Here is a 23,531-nt window from a genome sequence, read left to right as displayed (position 1 = left end):
TATATTTTTTGTTAATTTGACTACTAACCCGCCGAAATTATAACATATTTCGTTAGAAAAAACGAACTAATTGAGTAACAAAATCTATTCTCTGTTGTTTTTCACTGATCGGGTTCCCTATCTTTTGTCTCATTTGAAAACTTTGTAGAAGCAAGTCTCGAGTTTTGATGATTGAATGAAACTGAAAGTGCACTACATGTCTGGAATTTGGTTAGCACTTGTTTGGCTTGTTATTGTGTAATACTCTGCTTCGACATGAATATATCATGAATTGCATCACCAACCAAAAGTGAATCCCAGATCTTTACCTTATCACATTGACCTAATATCCTTTCCATGACAACTATGGAGATGCGGACAATTTTTCGATTTTTAGTACCAATGATTGTCTAACTAATATTCTTTCCCTGTCCCGATGATCGCAAGAATGTGGTCAGTGCCGTTATTGACTTCCGAATTTTAAGATTTTGATTTATGCGTACCGTAATCCGGGGTAACATTGATCATTTTTTTGAATATTTCTCAAATATTTCGTTTGAAAATGCAAATGTTGCAAATTTTATATTTTTAAAACAAGTACTGCCACCCATAGCTCGTGACTTTATACTGCATTTTGTTTTTTGAAAGATTTAAGCATGTTTAAAAAAATGTTTTAAGTGATTTTTTGACTTAGTTGATACGGGGTAACATTGATCACCTATGAAAACAGCGTTCGGTTATAATGAAAATATCGGTACTTACTTAAATCATGGCCCCTGAAGCCGAATATGAAGGCCAAACGCTTACAAGTCATTCACTTTTTGAGTTATTTTAAAATTAAAAACACCTCGAACCACGGAATACGCCTAAAGGTAGGCAATTTCCAAAGGGATTTCTATATTCTTTACAGTAATTCGTTAATGTTGCCAAATTGAGCATACTTATGAAAGTTTTGACAACGGAATCGTTTTCGAAGAGGCCATTTTTAATAAGAACCGCATTTTTCTTGCTCATATCGTTTGCAGAACTTATGTAAGACATGAATCTTCGGTAGTGTCATTGCTACCCATTGAAATCATTGTTTCGAAAAGATGACATATTTACGCATAATGTCAACGCAATTTTCGCAAAAATCCTCACTTACATTAGCTTATGAATATAAGAAAGAGAAGCACCATTCGCGATTTGGAAATGTTTCATCAATAAATTATGATACGAACTTTTTACGAGTTGAGTCATTCCAATCAATGTTACCCCGCTGATCAATGATACCCCGGATTACGGTATTGCGAATGGTTAGCTCATCGCAAGCCCCAATTATCGAATCTCTGTGATACTCCGTTTGCTATAGACAATCACGCAGAAGTGACAACGAATTGTATGGCCATGTTTGTTATTCGTTTTGAATTGTCTGGAACTTAAGTTATAGCATTATTTTCAACGTGGATTGATGACTGTAATCATAATTTCTCAATGTAATGTGGATAGAACAAATACTAATCATCGTACAGTGACGATTACTGATTCGCATGATTCGGTGCCATAACTCTGTAATCAAACAGCGAAAATGAGGTATACTCGATGTAAACATTGAATAATTCACATCTGTATATATAATTCACAATTGAAAATTAGGAAAACGAAAGCCTGAAACCCAACCCTAGTTGGACGGATGTACATTCGCTGGGAAATAGCACGGGTGCTGCATGATGGACAGCGAAGCGCATCGAATAGTGTGCTAAATTGAAAACAGCAAAAGTAGCTATCCTCAGCAAAACCTGAACCAGCTACGCGAAAAACGCCCTGCCGTTGTGAAGGGTACGAATCATTTTGAAATGTGGATAACGCTATTCAAAACAAATATGAAGCGGATATGATCCAAATGTGTGGATGCAATTTCAATTCTATTACCACAAAACAGAAAACACGAGGATATCGTCGTTGGCATGCACAGGTTTGGACCTGTTACCCTTTTATCTACAAAACGACTTGCGTCTGTATGATGCAAAAATAAAAATATTGCTGAAGGCACAATACAAACAAGTCGAACTTTTCAACACGGAAAATCATGAAAAACATTGAAAGCCCTGGTATTTTTGTTTCCAGAATCTCAGTAGAATACTTGATAATTTCCTGAAAACAAAATCTGTTAGTTTCTCAAAGAGTTCCCGGTATCAAGATTAAAATTTGAAATTATATTATTAAGAAGTTTTCTCAATTGGACTCTTGCTCTGAACCCTTCTGCATTCTATATTAAATTAATAAAAACGTAAGAAGCAAATACTGGCATTGAAACTAATTGCGAAAAAGATCAAAAACTTGCTGTGCAATTTAAAAGCACGCACAGTTTCAATTAAGTACTCAAGTTACTCAGGAATTCGAAAGAATTCTCAATCAAGAGGACGTTTTTGATAATTCCTGGAAGACCAATATCCAATCCTGGAATATCCAATGTGACAAAAATCATTGCAATTTTCTATTGCCACGATAAATGCATTTTATATCTAAGTTCAGTTAGGTTGAGTTCATTGAAAGCGTTTTGATTTTTCTTATAAGCAGGTGAAATCAACTCACCTGTAAAAATTCTGTTAGGTTGAGTTCATTGAAAGCGTTTCGATTTTTCTTATAAGCAGGTGAAATCAACTCACCTGTAAAAATTCTGAACTGCTTCGGCAAATTAAATGTGATATGTTGTTAAAAATGTTAATAAATAATTAATTCAGTTTTACCAAATTAGAATGATAGTGTGTTTTCTATCACAGAACACCTAGATATAAGATATGAATATGAATGATACGATTATATTTGATGCCACAATTTCAATTAGTACAACTACGCTATTATCGCTTTGTCTGCGTGTGGTAATATATTTTCTATAAAGAGAATATTTCTCTAGGATATGTTAAGGAAATCTGGCAGAAATTTAAACAGGATATTTGAAGAAACAAACACGGAAGGAACATTGTAAAATAATGTACAATAATTTAAAAGAAAATTTAGAGTTTAAGAAGAAGCAATACTCATTATAAAAATTATGGGTAGATATAATTGAGAGATTCTGAAATTATGGAGTGTGTCTACACAGAGGCCATAACAACAGTACCAATCGAAAAACAAACTCCATTTTTCCAAAAACTCCCTCCAAGCACACCAGAAGTAAAAATGAACGCGAAAATATGAAAAACAATACCTCACAAAAATGGTTCAACTACAACGATAGCAACATGAAGCGCAGAAGCAATGGAGCGGTTTCTAATGGTCTTCCCTCGGATAAGGATTTACTCGCAGCAGCAAAGAGCAAAGCTGACTTTTTCCAAGCCTACAGTTAAGCAACGTGGGATCAAATTTCAGAGAGGCGAAATTTTGAATCCGTATCCTGTCGATGATGCATTCCCTTCGTGCTCAACCTCTAGTTCGAACTGGTTGTTTGGTCCTGCCTTAAGAAACTCCTTTTCGCAGCATTGTTCTTCGTGCTCCTGTGAAAAAACGTGTTTTCGATCAACTTGACGCAGTCTTCAGACGTAGACCCTGACGATCCAATCGTGGCTGATGAACAACCAGTTGGTAATATTTTAAATAATGACAATGTATCTAATAATAGATCTGAACTTTCCAATAGTGTTATGCAAAGGGATGTGTTATCATCAACTTCTTCAGAAGCAAATGCTACCGAAATTTTAGTATATTGCCAAAATTTTAATCGCATGAAGAGTGCATCTAAAATGAACGAAATTTATGAAAGAATTCTAACTTCGTCCTTCTCAGTTGTTAAGGGCACTGAAACTAGTTTGAATGAAAAATTTAAGAGTGAAAAAGTTTTTGGTAATAGTTTTAATGTATTCAGAGATGACCGAGATTTGGTCCTTACCCAAAGAATGTCTGGTAGTGAAGTTCTCATCGCAATATTTACTTAATTCAATTCAGAATTAATTATTTCATCAAAACATAAAGAATTTGAATATTTGTGGGTGAAAGCACACATCGCCGGAGAAACACATATATTTGCTCCTGTGTATTTTCCGCCAGACTAAGCTTGCAAATCAGCATATGAAATTTTCTTTCAAACTGCTAAAGAAATTGTATCCCAGTTATCTCCAGAATTCAAAGTGCATATCTATGGCGACTTTAATCAGCGTAATGCTGATTTTATTCGTGATTCCGAAAACGAAAGCATTCTGCTTCCGGTTGTCGGTGAAAACGAATCATTACAATTTATTTTTGAAAAAGCTGCATTTTTAGGTTTAAATCAAATAAATCATGTGAAAAACCGGCAAAACTGTTATTTGGACTTCTTATTCTCAAACATTATGGAAGATTTCTGTGTTAATGAATCTGTTTCTCCACTATGAAAAAATGAAGCATTTCACACAGCTATTGAGTACTCAATTTTTGTACACAATAATCACAATTCTGACAACTGTAAGAATTTCTTTGATTATAAAAACGCTAATTATGACGGAATTAAACAAAAATTAAATAGAATAGATTGGCAATCCGTTTTGAAAAATGGTGTAGCAAAAGCTTACTTCAATTAAACGTCAAAATATGTAATTTAATCACATATAGCAGAAACTACATAACTCCCAATGATATCCATGTCGGATCTCGTGAAAATCGTGCCTTGAATGTTAAGGCTGGCTCTCCACATGACACCTTCAAGCGCAATATTGAACAACAGGCACGAAAGTCCGTCGCCCTGTCGTAGTCCCGCCGAGACTCGAACGAACTGGAGAGTTCGCCCGAGATCCTCTCGCACACACCGTCCATCGTTGCTCTAATCGATCTTGTAAGCTTCCCGATTCAGTCAAGCGGCCAACCTGTCCGAGCCCATTTTGATGAGTTCGGCTTCGATACCGTCCTTGCCAGCGGCCTTGTTATTCTTGAGCTGTTGAATGGCATCCTTAACTTCCCCCATCGTGGGAGCTGGTTGGTTTCTTCTGTCCGCTGTGCTGACATAGCCATCGCTTTCGCTGTCCTGACCTTCTGTGCCTGTGTTCTCTGCGCCATTCAGGTGTTCATCGTAGTTCTGCTTCCACCTTTCAATCACCTCACGTCCGTCCGTCAAGATGCTCCTATCCTTATCCCGGCACATCTCAGCTCGCGGCACGAAGCCTTTTCGAGATGTGTTGAGCTTCTCATAGAACTTCCGTGTTTCTTGAGAACGGTACAGCAACTCCATCTCTTGGCATTCCACCTTTTCCAGGCGGCGCAGTTTGTCCCGGAAATGGCGGATTTGCTGTTTCCGCTTCAGTCTGTATCGTTCCACGTTTTGTCACGTACCATGCTGCAGCATTGCAGCCCGCCCTGCATTCTTCTCCTCTAAAACCTCCTGGCACTCTTCGTCGAACCAATCGTTTTTTGAGCTCCGTTCCATGGCTGCTTTAACTGTCCTCCAGCAGTCCTCAAGAGGGGCCCTATCGAGCTCGCTTTCATCCGGCAACGCTGCCTCAAGATGCTGTACGTACGCATTTGCGACATCCGGTTGTTTTAGTTGCGCTAGATTGTACCGAGGTGAGCGTCGGTACCGTACATCGTTGATGACGGATAGTTTTGGGCGCAGTTTCACCATCACCAGGTAGTGGTCGGAGTCAATGTTGGCGCCATGATAGATTCTGACGTCGGTTATGTCGGAGAAGTGCCGTCTATCGATCAAAATGTGATCGATTTGCGATTCTGTCTGCTGAGGTGATTTTCAGGTGTACCGATACGGGAGGTTGTGCGGGAAATAGATGCTACGAATGGCCACATTCTTAGAGGTGGCGACTGATGAGTTTAGTCGTAGGCCATTCTCGTTCGTCAGCCGGTGGGCGCTGAACTTTCCAATCGTCGGTCAGAACTCCTCCTCCTGGCCAACCTGAGCGTTCAAATCTCCTATGATGATCTTGACGTCGTGGCTTGGGCAGCTGTCATACTCGCTTTCGAGCTTGTCATCATCAGTGCTTCCGGAGTGTGGGCTATGCACGTTGATTATGCTAAAGTTAAAGAATCGGCTTTTGATTCTTAACTTGCACATTCTCAGATTGATCGGCCTCCACCCGATTACGCGCCTTTTCACTATGAAAGCTGTTCCTTGCTCGCGTGTGTTGCCACAGCTCTGGTAGATGGTATGATCACCTCTTTTTTTTTTTTTTCTTCTAAGCGATGGGGGGATAATATGCTCAACAGACGCCGTGTGGGGTTGGGGACTACACCACCGACCCACTAAACCATTTCCATTGCCGCCAAACCCTTCGTCTCTCCGGGACCACCAAGAAGGCATTGCTTCGGAGAGGGGCTATTGCACATCGCATCCTCCAGGTTAGCTGCGTAGCCATGGAGCAACAAACATCGATGACACGCTTAGGGGGGTTCACCAAGGTAGCATGCTGGCGCTTTGCCAGCTTCCCAGGTGGCCCTCACCTCCCGTTGTCCGCTGAAAGCGGGCAGGGTCGACCACTACGCCCGCGCCCAGCTGCACCGCAGGTATCAAGAACTGATACTGCGGGCTTCGCAATTTGACCTACTGAAGGCTCAGGCCCTATCAGCTAGCACCAGCTGGGATTGCTGACGAAGGGGCCTCCACCTGCCCCGAACAACCAGAGGCTCGTACCAACCCAGTAGGCCGGCGCTACGACAGCAGCGCTACCAGGATGTTCTCCCCGCGGCCACTTAATCGCTGTAAGAGTCGATTTCGACCGTAGGGCACCGGTATGACCTACGTAGCCGACTGCGAACCCTTGGACCACCTGTTGTTTAGCGTCTGCACTAGCCACTCCTCGAGTCCACTCGTCACCTCCTTTGCAGTTCCGAGACGATGTGGGTGATAGCCGATGAAACGGCATTCCAACCAAACTCGTCTTCACACATCCTCTGTACCAAATTGTCCGGAGTCGTGTCCCAACCGCATGTGGCTAACATGCGGTCACGCATTATGCGGCAACGCGGGCACACGAACAAAACGTGTTCCGCCGTTTCCTCTAAACCTGCACAAACTGGATATTCGGGAGAACCCGCATGACCGAAACGGTGTAGATACTGTCTAAAGCAACCATGGCCCGAAAGGGCCTGTGTCAGGTGGAATGTTAGTTCCCCATGGCGCCTATTGACCCAGATATCTAACCTCGGAATCAACCTGTGAGTCCACACTACCTTGGTGGAACTGTCCCACGCACGCTGCCATTTGACCATGGAGGCCAGTCTGGCGGTCCTGCGTATGCCTCTTGTGCCGCGCATTTCGAAGCACTCTATGTCTTCCATGATAAGGATACCAATAGGCACCATACCGGTGATGACGGTACGGTACGCGCTCGCAATTCTCAGGCACATTAGCCTATAAGTACTCTCTAGCTTGCTACGGTAGCTCATGGTACTTAAAGCCGTGCCCCAAGCCGGGCCACCATACCTCAGTATGGACGAGGCGACACTGGCCAGAAGCTTTCGCTTGCTGGCGTACACCGCAGAGCTATTGGACATCATCCGAGACAGTGCCACAATAGCTGTGGAGGCTCTCTTGCAGGCATAATCGACGTGGCTACCGAAGGTAAGCTTATCGTCGATCATCACCCCCAAGTGTTTGACGGAGGGCTTCAAAGTGATCGTGCAGTCGCCTACACTGATCAACGCTTGCTGCACCGACTTTCGGTTGTTGACAACAACCGCCTCAGTTTTGTGGTGAACCAATTCCAGTTTCCTGGAGCTAATCCACTCCTCCACAATTGCGATTGAGTGGGCTGCAGTCAATTCCACTTCTTCGATCGATTCACCGTAGACCTCCAGCGTAATATCGTCGGCAAAGCCAACGATGACCACACCCGCCGGGAATTTTAATCTCAACACCTCGTCGTACATGACATTCCATAACACCGGACCCAGGATGGAACCTTGCGGGACTCCTGAGGTTATGTGAAAGCACTTCCGACCCACCTCTGTGTCATAGACTAATACCCGATTCTGGAAGTAACTTCCGATTCTAGCACCCATGGTATCGTGAGCCGAATGGCTGAATATGGCATGTTTAGATCACAAACTAGGAATACTAACAAATTATTAATGGGAGCCGAAGGGCTCAGCATGGCATGGATTAGGAACTAACAAATTAATGATGGAGCCGAAGGGCTTAATGCAGGGTGCGCGTAGCATGTGTCGCCTCTTCTTCGAAGTAATACCGCAAGGTGGTGCCGGAGAAGAATTCTTTACGGTGACGGTGTACCTAGGAGACTGTTTTTTAGTGGGTAGGCGCCCCATTGCGAATCCCACACAGTGCCAAACCATACACTGTGGCATGAGCATAAACAAATACAGGCCAGTCTTGAGAAGATTTTTTAACTCCTAGAGATGCATGAAAAAAAAAAAAAAAAAAAAAAAAGTAACTTCCGAGAATCTTGTACAGGTACTCGGGTATCCCCAGACGCAGGAGCGCATCGGCAATAGCCGCCCAACTGGCACTATTAAATGCGTTCCTTACATCCAGAGTCACTACTGCGCAGTAGCGAATCCCCCTCCTCTTACGCTGGAGTGCTATCTCAGCGGTGTTCTTAACCGTCAGAATAGCGTCCGGAAGCCGAACTGGTTGCTTGAGAGACCATTTACACTCTCAGTGTACTTCAACAGTCTGTTAAGGATGATCTTCTTGAGCATATTGGTCTATACGCCGACGGGTCACCAGGTGGTTTCCCCGCCTTTGGCAATAGTACCAGGCTCTGCCTCTTCCACGCATCTGGAAATACTCCCTCGTCCAGGCATATCTGCATAGCAGATCTGAACATACCGGGAGCCTCCAAGATTGCGACTTTGAGGGCCAGGTTTGGAACTCCGTCCGGACCTGGTGCCTTCCCCATGCTTAGTGATTTTGCAATCCCTACAAGTTCCTCATCGGTTACTCTATCCTCATCGCCAGCCCCAATCCCCGGCTGTCCTACAAAAGGAGGCCATGGGCTAGGGTTGTGGCGCGGAAAGATCCCCTCGATGATCCCCTCCAACATCTTTGGAGATTGCTCCGTAGGAGCAATTGCACCTCTTGTCTTCGCCATAACGATCCTGTAGGCATCACCCCACGGGTTCGCGTTGGCACTCTGACAGAGTCCCTCAAAGCAGGCCTTTTTGCTTGCCCTTATCTCGGACTCCAGCGCGACTTTGGTAGCGGTGAACACCGCCCGTCGTTCTTCACGCTCCTGCTCGGTACGTGCTCGCTGCATCTGCCTCCTGGCCCGTAGGCAGGCACGGCGCAGGTTCGCAATTGCTTGAGTCCACCAGTACGTCGGTGGTCTCCCATTTCTAGGGTGGACTTCCTAGGCATGGTCGCATCGCACGCACGCGAAAGCACCGCTACCAGTTCGTCCCCGCTTAGGCCGAGTAGGTTACGCTCACGACGGAGCGCCTCCCTAAGTACTTCGTCATTGAAGTACGATGTCTTCCACCTACGAGGGCTTGGCCGTGACCTAGCCGCTTCCTCTACGCGCTGCCTGCTGTTGTTGTAGTCGATACTGTAGCGAACCGCCAGGTGGTCGCTGTGAGTGTAGGCATTGTCTACCCTCCAGTTCGAACTACTCCTTAGGCCAGCACTACAAAAAGTAACGTTGATAACACAGCGCAACAAAAATGACATTTTTGCGTGTCTCAAGGATCAAATTATGTGTCTCTAGTAGATTTGAGGTTACTGAATCTGATGCCGTTCTCAGAAATGTCCCAGCACGTCACAATTTTTAGCTACAGGTCGCCAAAGTTGTATAAAACATTGGTTTTATTGATGTTTACCTCAAATTTGAAGTATATTTTATCAATCTTTTTTGTGATCTTATCCACCAAGCATGCAAAAGAGGACTTAAACTTTCGTTTTAGATATATTTTGGTTGAAATTTCACGATTAAATTAAGATTAAACCGATTTTTTCAACATGCTGGCAGTCTCCATACAAAATTCTTCGTTTCTATTATATGGCAAAATACAATACTTTTCTAAACCATCAAAAAATAACTTTTCCGCATCAAAAGTATTATAAACTTTGATGATAAGTATTGTTATACACATAAAGTATGTATTCTGTGGCAAATTAAGCAAATAAATTGCCTTACAAGCCGGCAAACTTGCATGCAAGTTGGCTAAAATAGTCATTTTTTGCATTTTCAACAACTAATATCTCAAAAACTAGACGTGATGTGATATTTCTGTAAACGGCAATGGATTCAGCAACCCTTAATTGAGTAAATAGAGGTATTTTGATGCTGGAGACAAAAACGTGTTCCGCAGTGTAATCGACTCCGCTCCGTTTCGGCTGAAGGTACTTTTGGTACCAACATTAGCCAGATAGACATCTAGCACGGCCAGTGCCTCTAGCAGGATTTGACCTCGCTGGTTCGTGATACGGCTTCCCCATTCCACGGCCCAGGCATTGAAGTCACCCGCTATTACTACTGGCCTTCGCCCTGTCAACACGGTCGTCATGCAGTCCAGCATCTGCGTGAACCGCTCGGTCGACCAACTCGGAGGCGCATAGCAGCTACAAAAGATGACCCCGTTTACCTTGGCGATCACGAAGCCTTCGTAGGTAGTAGACACCAACTCCTGGACGGGGTATTTACCCGTCGTCCATATCGCCCCATTTTTCCGGATCCATCCACGACCCAAATACCGTTGCCGGCGGGTACTCGGTATGGGTCCGATATGATGGCGATGTCCGTCCCCCACTCAGCAACTGCCTGGTACAGCAGTTGCTGAGCTGCGTCACAGTGGTTCAGGTTCAGCTGCGTTACCTGCACTGTGACTTTTCGTTAATGGCTCGTTTGAAGGTCGGGCACCTTGAGCCTCCCGTTGGATGATTGTTGTTCACGGACTTGCCGGAACAAATCAAGCACTTGGGAGCGTTCTTGCAGCCTAGTGCCTTATGACCTTCCTCACCACAACGCCTACATAACTTGGTCCTATCAGGGCCTTTACAGCCCCAGGACTTGTGTCCTGGTTCCCTACACCTAAAGCAGATCACCGGTTGCTCATGTATGTTCAGTGAGCATACTGACCAACCAACCTTGATCTTGCCTACCTTAGCGGACTTATTTGCGGCCCAGATAGCCGTAGCGGTAAACCCGCAGCTAATCAGCAAGACCAAGCTGAGAGTCGTGGGTTCGAATCCCACCGGTCGAGGATCTTTTCGGGTTGGAAATTTTCTCGACTTCCCAGGGCATAGAGTATCTTCGTACCTGCCACACGATATACGCATGCAAAAATGGTCATTGGCATAGTAATCTCTCAGTTAATAACTGTGGAAGTGCTCATAAGAACACTAAGCTGAGAAGCAGGCTCTGTCCCAATGGGGACGTAACGCCAGAAAGAAGAACAGGTAGGTATACTAAGGCCACGTGAGTACCTGCCGGACCTTTCCGTAGCTGAACGGCAGCGGTGGGCACCTGAATCTCGCACTGTTGCCGCAGGGCTGTGACGAGCTCTTCTGCGTTGGTGATCTCGTCAAGGTTCATCACCTTCAGAGTCACTGACTGCGTCAGAGCCCTCACTTCGACACCCTCGTCAAGGACCTCTTCCGCCAAACTTTTGTAGGCGGCGCCCTTGCGCTCCTTTTCGCGCTTAAGCTCGAGAATCATTTCACCTGTACGAGTGCGTCTGACACTGCGTACGTCGGCTCCAAGATCTGCGAGCTTCGCGTCACTGCGCATCGCCTTCAGGACTTCCGAGTACTTGGACTCTTGTAACCGTTCAAAATCCACGAGGTTTTGCTTAAACTCGGTGGCTTAGGCGCCACTCCCGGAAACCGAGAGACCACCGGTCGTTTCCAACTTTGCCCGACTACTTTGAGACTTTTCCCTCAGGAGACTCGTGAACGGCTTTACAAACTTCTCCCTCACCTTGACGAACCTTCTAACTTTCTTTTGACCCACGAAACCCTTTACCACAAGACCTTAAACTCGTTCAACCCGAACGTAACCTAAATGGAGTTTGGAAGTCTGAAAGGCCAACCTACCAGAAAACGGAAAACTAAATATCTGTAAAAGGGTGAATTCTTCGAATTGCCCAAAACGGAAAATCAATCAGCTTTCAGAACTTCAACTACTCTTTATTCACGGAAACTCATTCGGGTTGGACCTATTTACTGACGGGTATTAAGGGAAACTATCATGGCCATGAAAAAGGTTTCCACGTACCTGCGCAGGATTTTCGGTGACTCGATGACGGTTGACGTATCCGGCGGTTGCCGGCGAAGGACGGTGGTCGCTTGATCGCTCCTCGGAGCAATGGCGGGAACGTTACTTGTCCGCTGACGCTGCTGTAATGGCGGCAGCGACGAAGGGTCTGAGCTCGGGGAGTATGGCCGAATTAACGTTGCGGAGGAGGTGGAGGCTGGACGGAAGGCTTCCGATTTGGTCTTCTTCGAGAGCCGCAACGACGGATTGTCGTGCTTCCCGGGGTTTGACCGCCTCTTCAGGGTCGAGGCCAACGTACCTTCGCACGGCTTTGCCTTGGGGGCTCTGACCGCACGCGATGAAATGAACCCGTCACCTTCAGATTTGGTCCGATCCGGCGTACGATAATTGGCTACGTACGGGGATCGCGCTCTCGGACTCCGTTCACCGGGGTTGTAGCGTAAGGTGAACCTACGACGGTTTTTGGCGACCGTCGGAGTATTTCGTTCGAAGAGTTGACGAACTTCACCTCCCTCCGTTTAGCTACCTTTACGGCGGGCCTTAGTGGATCCCGAGCTCGAATGCTTCACGATGATGGCGCTGGAGACGCCACGTTTGAACCCCAAACTGACTCCACTTGTCGAAACTCTCAAACCAGCCCGTAATACAAAAAGCGCCTAAGCGCTGGAAAGTCCAACGCGAATGGCGTAATTAGTCAAAATCCAAATTTAAATCATTTAAAAGTCTAAAATTTACCTTTTTGCACGATTTTACGGATAAACGAATAGAATATTCGCGGAACCACGGTCAAAGGGACCGGAAACACGTACAATTTACTATAAATACACAAAAGACACAAAAACCGTTTTAAACACTTCACTTAAAATTCACCTCTTTACACAAACTACCTTCGGTACGTTAACGAAGGGCACAGAAAAATCTAACTCGAAACTTAAAAACCGCGATAACTTCTATACTCCAGCCTTGTTAAGAACGAAATGACCGAGCTTAAGTCTTTTTAGCTTAAAGAAATCTACATTGAACAATCCCCTTTTTGTCTATAAATCGCGCCAACGACTCTTTCGATGGCGATCTTAGCGCTTCTTCAGGTTCGTCAAGATGGTGTAAATGAGTTACATATATTCAGGAGCCATTACTGCACTCACTACGTCTTTTTATGGCATACATTTAGCCTAGACACAAACCAATTACATGCAGTTTATATTGCAAGTTCCCATGAGGCAAAGTCAAAATGAGCATTCAAAACTAAATCCAAGATACTTTTCGTCGATATTTACAAATAGTTATTTAATTTTACAAATGTTTTTTAACAATTCAAACTATAATTTTAGCAACATTATTTTGCTTAAAAAGAAATAAACGTCCCAACGTTACATCACACCACCCGGTTTTATGAAAATTTGATCAGGAAGACTGATCAAATTTTCATAACTCATAAGATACATAATCTTCAAACACCAATAGTAAAACATCTTCTGCAGTTAAAACAATCTAAACCAAAACTCAATACAACGGTTCAATTTTCAGTAGATGGTAATAGAGTTTGTGTTACCACGACGAAACTAACGATCAGCACAACGAACCACGTTCGTCAACATTGCTAATCATTACGAAGAATCACAGTCGATTGCCTCATCAAATCATGATTTGATACTTTTGCAATCAAACTGCTCAAAATAGAATCAACAGGATTCATCAGAAACCATTGTCTGACCTAACACCTGTTTCTCCTAAACAAAACCGAAAACTTAAACAAATTCAAAATTCGGATCTCTTTCCGACACCAGAATTTGCTACTTAAAGAATCGCACAACTCTATTCGCGTCTACGAAGGCAATTACCACAGTTGACCCTATGCGTGAAGCTCCGATTATTTTACATGGCAAAGCATGGGAAATCAATTTTCAAATGCTTCTAAAAAATTCAAAACACTTTTTAATTAAATTCTGTTAAGTGTACGGGGTTAGACTATTGATCAAATATAGAATCAGCAGCATATTGAGAAAACAATATAAAACTCAAAATTATATGCCTATAATGTAGCCCATTGAAAGTATATCAACATGTCCTGAAAAGATTTTAAATAACTATTGTAGTTAATTTTATATGAGCATTTGAAATTTCGCTTCCTATACCTTGCCGGGTAAAATTTTTGAAGCTTCACGCATCGAGCAAACTTTTCCCAGATGGCAGTACCGTACCTTCGTACACTCGAATTCTCATCAAACTGAACATCGACCCATGCAGCAAAACCGAACTGACAGGTTAACAAATTCATCGCACTGTCAACGCGCGACGTGCGAAAACATCGCACTGTCATCTGTCACCTGTCGGAACGCATACACGCTAACTTTGAAGTACCCTTTAAATGAGTTCCATGTACCCATTTTCATAATCAATATGGGAATGTCAGAAAAAGGGTATTTTTTAATGACATAAAAAGGGTACTTTAGCTCCATTTCGAAGTTTCCCGTCTCGTGGAAATAATGGGTAAATTGTATACATGCTTGTTTGATATCATCATATCCGCCATTGTTCGAATTTGTTCCGTTGCCACCCGGCATTACTGAAAAACAAATTGTGAAAAGTGGAATTCACGCGTTATTTCAAACCAATCCAGTGACCATTTTTGTGCTGATAGTTTTGTTTCTAACGATGCTTTTCTAACACGTAAGTAATGCGACGATTTTCTCTTGAATGACATCTTTACAAATTGCTTTATTGTTGCAGATACTTCGACATCTGTGTCAATTCACCCAAACTGTTCGGGCCGGCTCCAAGGAGGATTTTTTGAAGCAGTTAAAGTGATCCAGATTCTTCATTTCCAAGTGCCGTATGTTTGGAAACTTCCGACAAAAGGAACAAAATAATGATATAATTTCTTAAATTTGTAGATTAAAATAATAAAACTGAACAATAAATGTAAGCTACATTTATGAAGTTTTTGGATGGTCTTTTGATATATTTCTCAAACTTTTTATTTCTGGATCCCTAATCTCAATCTGCGGCAACATTCATCCAAAAAATGAGGTTTTATTACCCATTTTCATTGTAAAGACCAAGAGTGAAAAATACCCATTATTTGAAGTTCAAAGCCAATACTCTTTAATGAGTAAGTCGACTTTACTCTTTTAATGAGTTAAGCCACTTTAGTTGGAAATGGGTATTATTTTACCCATTAATGGGTACTTTCATGTTAGCGTGTAGAAAAAGAAACGGAAAGACTGCGATTCAATGTTTACTTTCAATCGGACTCGAGTGAATGTGACGCGGCGCGTGTGCAGTGAAAAAAAGTGAAATTTATACCGCAAACTTTAAACGGGGGGAGTATTAATTATCACTTCCCCTCCAAAATAAGAATAATTTGCTTTGTGTTTTATTTCTTTTCAGATCGTCAGCGAGAGATTCCGAAGAATAGCGCTGACGTTTGCGCACGAAAACGCAATGACAATCACCACGCGGGTGACAACTTTTTCGCCGGAGAAACCGGCATGCGTCCGCCCAGGAGTGCTTCCAGGATCGCAGGACGTCACCCAGCAACTGAGCCACCAGCAACAACGCGACGACGGAGCTGATGTCCAACGCATCCACGACGGCGCTGATGTCCGACGAATGACCAACCCTAACCTCAACGCGCGACGAGAACGGGAGTGTGGATCTTCTTCCCCGGAAATGTACCCAGGTAGTGTGGGAGTGGACGTCGCGACGTACCACTCCGTGTTCCCACTCTCACACTCCTGTCCGTACCGGACGCGGAAGCGGAAACACTACGGCGCAATAAAATCATTCCGGCGACCCGAATGTCGAATGATGACAAACGGAAAAAAAACTGGTGAGTGCTTTTTTTAAACTTATAACTTTCGAACTATCCCTCTTTTATTACTAATATAGATTTAACATTTACATAGTCAGTAAGTAGATTTGAATTATTGTAAGGCTAGGAAATTTATGTAAACTAACTCTAGCTTTAGTTCTTTTCGCTATTTGCCATCATTGATGTGTTTTTTGTGTGGAACGAAAGTTTCACTTAGTACATTTTCCTACGGGATTATGTCATAGCTTGATTACCTATTATTCTAAAATTTCTTTAGAAAATTGGCATGAAATATGCCTAATGGATTACCGTTTAGGTCTTCCAATTCATAACTATCTCCTAATACTTTCTTTATAATAGCTGGTACAAATTTTGCCCCTAATTTGGCACAATAGCCTTTGGCTTTGTCCGAAAGCAGCGTATTACGCTTAAGTACCTTCTCTCCTACTTGATACGATGGAGCTTTAGTGTTTGACCTTAAATTATAGTATTTGCTTTGCTTTTGATACGCCTCTGCTAAGTTCTTTCGAACCTGTTGGTAAAGTTTTTCCCTATCAGTATTGGTTAAATTGCTTGTGGCATCTTTAGTGTTTGTTGTTCGCATTCTTTCATACTCCTTACCATTCGATACCTGATTTCTCCCGAATGTTAAAAAGTACGGAGTATATTTTGTAGATTCGTGAACCGATGTACGAATCGCATTAGCAATTTGCTGCAAATTATCCGACCAGTTTCGATGATTGCCTTTTATGGTTGCCCTTATGGCAGTAGTGATTACCCTGTTAACTCTTTCGGTGTTGTTCACCTGAGGGTGATACGATGGAGTCAACCAGTGCTTCACTCCAAAGTGCTGTAATAAATTAGCGAATTCCTTGGAAGTGAATTGGGTACCATTGTCGGTCAAAATCATTTCCGGTACACCGAACAACAAAAATACTGCCTGCTCCAAAAATTGCACCAAAGTCGATGCTGTTGCTTGACGAAAAGGTTGCACCAAAACGAATTTTGTGAACACATCTGTCAAAACTAACAGACAGGTGCTTCTGCCCTTTCCAGACGGCGGAAATGGTCCAACATAATCCAATATAATTAGTTGCCAAGGATGATCGCAAAACTTTTTCTGTGATCCCATGGGTGGGGTAGGGTTAACGTTCGTTGCTTTTGACGTTTTGCACGGTAAGCAAGACCTACAAAACTCTTTTGTGTCCGTGGCCGTTCTAGGCCAATAAAACTTCTCTTTTAGAGAATTTAGCGTCTTGTCGTACCCAAGATGCGCTGGTTCATGTATGGTACGCATTATTCCATCCCGCTCTTGCGTGGGTGGATAATATTTCCACTCATAGCGTCGATCGGTGAACTTGTTAGTGTCAACCACGTACTTATAGATGCGGTCTCCTTTGACCATAAACTGCTTAAAGTTAATCGGATCCTTTGTGATTTGGTCCACAAGTTTCTCATATTCTTGGTCTACACAGGTAACTGTTTCTATCCTGGACAAACAATCGGCTAGAATGTTGTCCTTACCTTTCCGATATTGTAGTGTGAAATCATACGATTGAAGCTTCAGTGCCCAACGCAATAACCTTGAATTAGCGTTGGCAGCTGAGAGCGAGAATAACCATGTGATACTTTTAGCATCGGTTATGACGGTAAATGTGGAACCTTCAATGTAGTGTCTGAAATTCTCCACTGCTAGAAGTACTCCTAAGCATTCTCGTTCAGTTGCTGAATACTTGCGTTGTGTGCTAGATAGTTTCTTGCTAAAATAACCTATAATCCGTTTTCCTTCGTCAAATTCCTGTAATAAAGCTGCGCCAACTGCTAGCTGCGATGCGTCCGTTTCTATAATGAATGGACGGGTATAATCCGGGTTTCCTAAAACAGGCGCTGAAGTGAGGACTGCTTTTAATTGCGTCAGTGCCTCTTCTGCTTCATACGACCATCTGAACTTCTTCGACTTCTTCAATAAATCGGTTATTGGTGCCGTGAGGTGACTGTATCGTGGGATAAATTTTTGATAAAATCCCATAAGTCCCATTAATCTCCGGACTTCCCTTACAGTTTTCGGTCTAGGGTACTTCAAAATTGGTTCCAATTTGGAACTCTCGATACTCAGACCGTTTTCAGTAAGTAAATACTGTTCACGCAAAACGCGAACGGTGTGCAACATTTCAACCCTGATCAGTTCAGTCGTCGTTTTCACCCTGTTGTTGATCCTGTCTATGTAATCCATTCCCCCCTATTCCCAATTATGTAAAGCAAACATATAACTAACCTCGAGTCGCCGCGAGTATTTCGGCTACCACCACTAACAAACACCCTTTCCTACCTGAACCTCACACACACACACACTACTTCACGCAACCCTATCGACAAACTTGAGCTCTCCATCATCACACCACCCGGACCACCGATTGCAGCATCCAGTATGTAGTACATAAGACAGTGGAAATTTCCCACCGCAGCCATTTCACTGTGCATGCAATGAATCCTTCTACCTGCAGCCTACTTAAGGAGCTTGCGTGCACAGAATTCAGTCATTCAGTATTTAGCCGTTGTATGGCACGCGCAATAAACCGTCGTAGTTCGAAAACCGATACCCAAAGCGTTTCTCTCACCGAAGCAGCCCAGCTAGTAGTCCTTTTCAGGACTGTTGTTAAGAAATCATATTCACAGTCTGAGCTATCGACACCCCAGGCATTCCTTCAGGGGAAGGAATTGGCCGATCATCCCTGGCATTCCGAAGAGGAATTGGCCGCCGAAGCAGGGATCCTTCAACCGAAAGGATTGCCCTCGTCAACTACTGTCCGTGATCGGACATTTTGGTCACTTCGAGCCGGATCTGAGTGATCCACATCCAGAGTGTTGCACCCGCAACCGTGGCTTGGCAATCAACCGATTGCACATCGTTCCCGTTGTTCCCGTCGATGCTCAGCAGAGTTGTTTGGAAAAATATTCTTTGCTGCTTCGATGAGGGAAATTGCCCTTAGTTGAGTGCGAAAGTAAGTCACGAGTGAAAATCGTAAGTGCGAAAGAAAGTCGCGAGTGAGAAACATTTCGCGAAACGTGGGTGCAAAACAGAGTTGAAGAACTGTTCCGAGAGTGCGTGAAATCGTCGCCGCGGAAAGTTAAACCTAAGTGAAAATCGATCCACCAGTGCAAAAAGTTGCCACGTGTGCAACTTGTTGAACGTGTCGAAACACGTTCGCACCTGTCGTCGTCGTGCGGAAGCGAAACGCACCATCACCGTGTTCAATGCCGATCGAGCACACACCAACGAAAACCAACCAGAAGGAGAGGATGGCGGAGCTGAAATCGCTTGTTCACCTACGCGGACAGGTGAAAGCGAAAGTGACGCGCATCCGCAATTCCGTAGAAGAAGCATCCGGAGCAGGAGCAGTGCAGTTGGATTTGATCCAGCTGAAGCTGTACCAACGAAATTTGGAAACCCACTACAGAGAGTACTGTGAGTTGCATCGCCAAATTGTGACTCTGACGCCCGCCGAGAAGCTGATCGAACAGGATGAAGCCTACATCGTGTTCGAAGCCCAGCACAACGAAACCTGTATGCTGGTCGAAACGCTCATCCAGTCCATGACCGACACCAGCGACATGAGACTTCAACGAAGAAGCCAGCAAGAAGAAGCACCCCGCATCATAGTCCAGCAGCAACCGCTGAAAGCACCCATCCCCACGTTTGATGGGAAACCAGAGAACTGGCCACGCTTCAAGGCCATGTTTCTCGACGTGATGAGGACCTCCACCGATTCCGATGCCATCAAGCTCTACCACCTTGATCGAGCTTTGATCGGTAGTGCAGCGGGAATCATCGATGATTGCACCATGCAATCCAACAATTACGCCCACGCATGGAAGCTGCTGGAAGAACGGTTCGAAGACAAGCGCCTCATCGTAGATACTCACATCTTGGGTATGCTACACCTGAAGAAGATGACCCGACCCAGTGCAAAGGAGCTCCGTGAACTGATCGACGATGTAACCCGGCACATCGACGGTCTGACCCTGATGGAGGAGCAAATGCTTGGAATGTCCGAGCGTTTCGTCGTGAACCTGGTTGCGACAGCGTTGGACAACCGAACCCGGATGGAGTGGGAATCCACGGTGCCCCACAAGCAAATTCCCACCTACAACGAGACCATGGACTTCCTGAAGAAGCGTTGTTCAATCCTCGAGCGATGTGAGGACGCAATCGAGAAGCCCACGGTGAAGCCGATTCCAGCGAATAGTTCCAGCCGACTGAAGACTTATGCTGTAACCGAGAGAGCAGAACCGACCTGCCAAGTGTGTGGCAGCGGAAGCCACCCGATCTTCAAGTGCGACGCCCTTCGCAAGATGTCCGTTCCAGAACGAAAAGCCAAGGTAAGAGAGCTCAAGTCTTGCTTTAACTGTTTGCGAACGGGTCATAGGAGTAGTGCGTGTGAATCCCTCTTTAACTGTTGGAAATGTGAAGGTCGACACCACACCCTTCTCCACCCTAACGAATCTGATGTGTCTCCGCCCAAATCCAAATCCGATGATTCGGATTCCGAAATCAAATCCCATTTAATACAGTCTACTTCTGCCGTCTATCCCGCCAAGAAAGTCCACCATATGTGCAACAGTCTCTTGATGACCGCAATGGTTCAAGTGTTCGATGCCAATGTTGAACTTCAGCCTTGTCGAGTCTTCCTCGATAGTGGATCCCAAGCAAACATTGTTTCTCGTAAACTTGTCCAAACCCTGAAACTCCCTCGGCTCGCAACAAAGGTTGATATTGTTGGAGCCAACTATCAAAAATCATCCCTATCAGAAGTAGCGAAGCTCAGAATTCAATCTCGTTATTCCGACTACAGTGCGCAGTTAGAGTGTCTTGTTGCCGATCAAGTCACTGGCCCAATACCATCAGCTTCCATCGATATCAAATCATGGAACATTCCACCCGGATTTGCCCTTGCCGATCCAAATTTCCACATTCCCGGTGAAATCGATCTCCTCATTGGCATTCAGCACTTCTTCAAGCTGATGATGCCAGGACAAATCAAACTATCCGACGATCTTCCAATCCTCCAAGAAACCCGTCTTGGATGGGTGGTCGCTGGAGCTGTGAATTCTGCTCGTCCTAAGCCAGAAAAGTACACAGTTGGTGTACAGTCGTTAACCGGTCAAGCAAATCCCTCCTGTCAAAACTGTCCGCCCCGTCGTACAGTGTATAGTCCCACAGAGAATCTCTCCCTCGATCCACCTGATTTTCCATCTTTCCCAAAACGATCGATCTTTCGAAAAAGAAGCCTTGTTTATCCCTATGTTTCCCAAAACCTTGAAGATACTCAATACATGAAACAGATCCGTCAGTCCACAAACCCACAAAGTTGTCAGTTACCAATCCAAGTAAATGAGCCCTTGAAACCCACACAGTCACAAAATCCTCCAATCACTAGTGCTGAAAACCCGCTTTACGATCTTCTGCTAGAATCCTGACAGTCTTTAGTGAATTCTCGTTCTGCCCCCACTAACTCAAAACGCATGTCTAATTTATCCACACTACTCATTAACCAGAATCAAACCGTTACTACCAAACCCACCGTAATCAATCCAGGTCAACAACGCCCGCTTTCCGTTAATACAGTTAATGTAAATGATTCCGCTAATCTGTCAGATACCCAGCCCGTAATGAATCCAAAAATCACTGTAGCACCACTGCCCTCAAATCCACCGGTTTCACACTTTTCGCTGGCGGGAGAATGTTCACGCAAAACGCGAACGGTGTGCAACATTTCAACCCTGATCAGTTCAGTCGTCGTTTTCACCCTGTTGTTGATCCTGTCTATGTAATCCATTCCCCCCTATTCCCAATTATGTAAAGCAAACATATAACTAACCTCGAGTCGCCGCGAGTATTTCGGCTACCACCACTAACAAACACCCTTTCCTACCTGAACCTCACACACACACACTACTTCACGCAACCCGACCGACCAACTTGAGCTCTCCATCATCACACCACCCGGACCACCGATTGCAGCATCCAGTATGTAGTACATAAGACAGTGGAAATTTCCCACCGCAGCCATTTCACTGTGCATGCAATGAATCCTTCTACCTGCAGCCTACTTAAGGAGCTTGCGTGCACAGAATTCAATCATTCAGTATTTAGCCGTTGTATGGCACGCGCAATAAACCGTCGTAGTTCGAAAACCGATACCCAAAGCGTTTCTCTCACCGAAGCAGCCCAGCTAGTAGTCCTTTTCAGGACTTTTGGTAAGAAATCATATTCACAGTCTGAGCTATCGACACCCCAGGCATTCCTTCAGGGGAAGGAATTGGCCGATCATCCCTGGCATTCCGAAGAGGAATTGGCCGCCGAAGCAGGGATCCTTCAACCGAAAGGATTGCCCTCGTCAACTACTGTCCGTGATCGGACAAATACCCTAAATACCGAACCTGTTTCCTGCAAAATCGGCTTTTCTCTACTGAAATTGTCAGTCCTGCCTTCCTGAGCCTAGCAGCGACTTCCTTCAGGAGATATAGATGTTCCTCAAAAGTTTCACTAATTATTATAATATCGTCGAGATAAATAAATACTTTTGGCTCTAAATCAAAACCAATTGCTCGATTCATTAATCTCGTCATTGTAAAAGGTGCATTTTTGAGGCCAAATGGCACAACCTTGAACCGGAAAAGTCCTTTCGGTGTGCGAAATGCTGTATAATTTCGCGAACTTCCCTTTAGTGGTATTTGAAAGTAAGCGTCTTTCAAATCCACAACGCTGAAATATTTGGCCCTTTGGAGACGATGGAAAATCTCCGACATATTTCGCATTGGGTATGCGTCCTTCTTGGTGATCGTGTTGACCCTCCTTGAGTCAAGACAAACCCTTATCTTACCGTTTGCTTTCTTGACGGGGACCAAAGGATTGGAAAATTCCGTAACACATTCCTCTATTACATCCAATTCCTTCCACCGTTCAAGCTCTTTCTCAATTTTTTCCCATATTTGAGGTGAATACCGGTACATTGGCAGCTCCCTCATCTTAGTCCCTTCGATAACCTCAATTTCATGCTCGATTAGTGTTGTTTTGCCCAGTCGTCCTTCGCTGGTGCAATCAAAATCACTAAGAACTTTTTTCAATTGAGTCCTCTGCTCTGGAGTAAGTTCGTGTTCCGTCTCAATGTTATCGATTGCTTCCTGTGGATTCTGAGGCAAATCCAAAGTCGGAATATCTAAGGTTTCGTCTTCTTCAGGTTTAGATATCATGATCTGTGGCTCTTCCGAAGTCTCCACCAGATGAACTGAAAAGTTAATCGGTTCACCATCCATAACAACTCCTTCTTCGACTCGGAGATAATTTATCACTGATTTCTCCTTCAAATCCGATGTCCACGTCAATTCCAACTCTTCAATCCGATTCTTAGAAGTTATCATAGGCCTTATTTGGAATGCCTTCCAAAAATTCATGCCTAGAATTAGTGGCTTTCTAATCTCTGGTACGATTAGCGTTGGAACAACTCTCGTTTCATTACCCAGCGTATAAGGTACGTTAACATATCCTAAACATGTATGCTCTGTGTCATCCGCAGTACATATTTTAACGTTGCTCTTCAATATTCTTA

The 23,531-nt window shown here is 44.2% G+C and overlaps 1 protein-coding gene across 2 annotated transcripts in view; it reads right to left on the bottom strand.

Moving 5' to 3' along the window:
- The window catches only part of LOC5569913 (serine-rich adhesin for platelets), a 1,178,520-nt gene that overhangs the window by 277,244 nt on the left and 877,745 nt on the right, over positions 1 to 23,531 (bottom strand). The window lies entirely within an intron of this gene.

This window comes from Aedes aegypti, chromosome 1 (genome assembly GCF_002204515.2).
Source record: "Aedes aegypti strain LVP_AGWG chromosome 1, AaegL5.0 Primary Assembly, whole genome shotgun sequence".
Classification (NCBI taxonomy): domain Eukaryota; kingdom Metazoa; phylum Arthropoda; class Insecta; order Diptera; family Culicidae; genus Aedes; species Aedes aegypti.
The sequence above is the reverse complement of the archived record's forward strand: the minus strand, read 5'-3'. Positions and strand labels throughout refer to the sequence as shown.